This window comes from Cyprinodon tularosa, unplaced genomic scaffold (genome assembly GCF_016077235.1).
Source record: "Cyprinodon tularosa strain WSP-4 unplaced genomic scaffold, ASM1607723v1 ctg914, whole genome shotgun sequence".
Taxonomy (NCBI): domain Eukaryota; kingdom Metazoa; phylum Chordata; class Actinopteri; order Cyprinodontiformes; family Cyprinodontidae; genus Cyprinodon; species Cyprinodon tularosa.
Window position 1 is genome coordinate 50,541 of NW_024039690.1, and position 3,125 is coordinate 53,665.

Consider the following 3,125-nt stretch of genomic DNA (forward strand, 5'->3'; position numbering starts at 1 on the left):
ACACTTATGCTAAGGATTTCTTAATGTAATTAACTTTTCATGAAACTTGATAGACAAAATACAACTCAACAATTATTAGAGGTAAGAGATAAATAAAATGAAGTCCTTTTAACACCTTGAAGCAAAAGCTGGAAAGTGGTTTTGCTATTGGAAAATTATGATTTATAAGTTGTTCTTTCATAAAACAATTAACAAGGCAAATTATTTTCCATGAATTTAATTAAACTTAAAACAGTATTATGGTTGTCTTAAACATGGGGTGTTGTGGAAGACGTGCATTATTATTTACAGAGTAATGAAAAATGGTATGTAGACACAGGAGTGGATGAGTTTGGCTGAAAGGTTAGGATACGGTGCCCTGAGCCCAGGGGGGCTCGGAGCTGCACGAGAGTCGTCCAGACTTGTGACCAGCTGATTACTAAATGCCAAGGTGAGCCTGCTGAACTGAAGCCGTGCAGCCGAGACCGAATGAGGCGGAGACTGGATGAATCACGGTCATCTAGCCGAAGCGGCTCGAGCAAAGAACACTGGCAGAACTTGAAAGGGCTGCAGCTGACATGAAAAGCTTGGAGGGAAGTGCTGGCCTTGTGGTTAGGGCATAGAGCTTGGAATTCTGCGGTTGCTAGTTCGAAACCCTTTTCCAGACTGCCACTCTGGGTCTCTGAGCAAGACCCTTAACCCTGCCTGCTCTCTGGTGCCCAACGATGGCAGCCACTGCTGAGATCAATAAAACTTCAATTAATTATTAAGCTCGGCCAAAATAGGAGGTGTTTCTGTCGCTGGTTGCTGGACGTGAAGAAGCTGCAAAAAGCCAAACACATCAGATACTCAAATTAACACAGCTTTATGGTCAGAGTAAGTGAATTATGGTTTATTTATGTACAACAGCAGAGATCAGCAAAAACATTTACATGGTGTCTAAAGTAATTTCTATTCTGTCTTACAAAACAACCTATAGGTTTAACTGTACTTCTAATTCTAAAGCATCTATTGAAAACTGAATACAATCAAAATTTGTAATCAACGGCTTAGAGCAGTTGTGATTATCTTAATATAAAATTACATTCCAAACCTTGTCATGATTTTCTTTATAGCAAAACTATTTTGTAACATCATAATGCATTACGTTCTGGTTCAGATACTTTCTAAAACAAACGCTTAACAAAATATGGTCAGCATTTAATATAGAGTGATGTGAAGTTTGCTGAGCACATTATGAGACTTAGAACCAGCATGAGGAAGAATATCTCATATCACATTTAGCAGAGACATTTTAGGACTTAGAGAAAACATGCTGATCAGTTCATGCAATTAAAATTAAGTAAAACTGAGATTTATATAAGTTAATAACATTAGAGTAAGACTTTGTCTTTTCTTTTCTTTTCTTTTTTTCTGTTCATCTTAGAAAAGCTTGTTTCCAGCTTTGGGGGACAGAACTCACACTGACATTCTGTGTAAACCTGCTGATGTTTACTTTACAAAGACTGAATTAGTATTGGGAAAATTATAAGCAGTAATTAATAAGCTTCAAAATGTTCAGAATATGTTACTAATTGCCACTATGTAAATCATTACAACGGTTACATCCTGAATCCTATGGGATGTTGTTTGAACCTTATTTTACTTTTAGTTTGTTTTTGGAACAGTTAAGTTGAAAAACCACCAGCTATGATTTGTAAAGATTCAGCTAACAGTGAATCTACAGATGTTATTTCAAATATTAGAAATCAGTTTTCTTCATTATCACTACATTCTCTGTTTAAGGTTGATAAACATGATGTATTAATTGATCAAAGGTTTGAATGGAATGGATCAAACATTTCCAGACCAGTTTTTTTTAAGTACAAAGGCTCAGCCTCCTTAATGCAGGACACAATGTGGACCAGGTTTTAATTGCACATTCTGCATTAACAACGTACTAATTATTCTGCTTTAAGTTTCTCTTCACAGATGCTGCTAAACCTGAAACCTTTTCTGAAGGAAGACTCACGGTTTGTGCCAAATGTCATAGTAAGGTAGGAAAACTATTAATGGATATTACATAGAGCTCAGCTGCTGATACTTTGGAATTGTTCCCAAATTCAGTGATTTAAAACAAACAGTCTATAGTATTAAGAACTAAATCAGAAGATAGAGACACGTGAAAATTATGTGACTATGTTAGAATAGGTCATGACTCAAATTAATTAAATAGAAACATTCAATATGAACCTCCTAGTGATTATCTGGGCACAAAGTAGAATGTAAAATTAACATGTTTACCTGGAAACTATATGGAATATAAATATTAGAGAATGCAAAAGAAGCTGCCAAAAGTAAATAAATCAGGTAAACTAAAATTAAGACTGTCTACAACATAAAATAAAAAATTAAATCAGCAGGAGCCTATGCAGTATTTAAAGACAATGAATTTCCATAAAATAAAGATTCTATGAATCCTTAGATAATGCACTAGATGTACCTCTGAAAAACTTTAAGTAAAACTAAGAAATCAACATTCAGACTAGTTTTACAATAATAAACCAGGATGTTTATTTAAGTTAGACTTTCTCTCCCCAGCATCAGGACTAGCTGTTTACTCAATAAGATACAGAAATAGAGAATAATGTTTGAAATGTTTTTGTACAAAATGTTACTTGGATTTTGAATAAAACTCTTACATCCTAAAGTGAGAGCAACATGTATTTACTTCAATATATGAGGAAGTTATCCATTTGAGGAAACTAATAATGCTTGAAACAGAACAAAGAAGCAGATCTGGTTCAAGAAGTGAAGAACCGATTATATTAATAGATGTCAGAGGTTAGTTATGCTTTAGATTACATTAGATGATTCTACATGAAGCGTGGAATGAAAACTGTTTACGTCACTAAAGATTAATATAGAAACAAATCAGAATCCTAAATGCAGATGACAAAAGACTTAAAACGTATTATAGGCTAAAACAGACTAAATACAGTTCTAGCTCAAAGCCAAATAAAGTATGTTAATACTTACTCAAATATCTTTGTGTTTCGAAAGACATTTTTTTTCTGTCCGCCTCTCTCTTGCTTGTTCCATAGAGACAGGAAACAGTCACTTCGCATTCCAGTCTGATTAAGCAACTTCTGTGCACTGCCGCACAA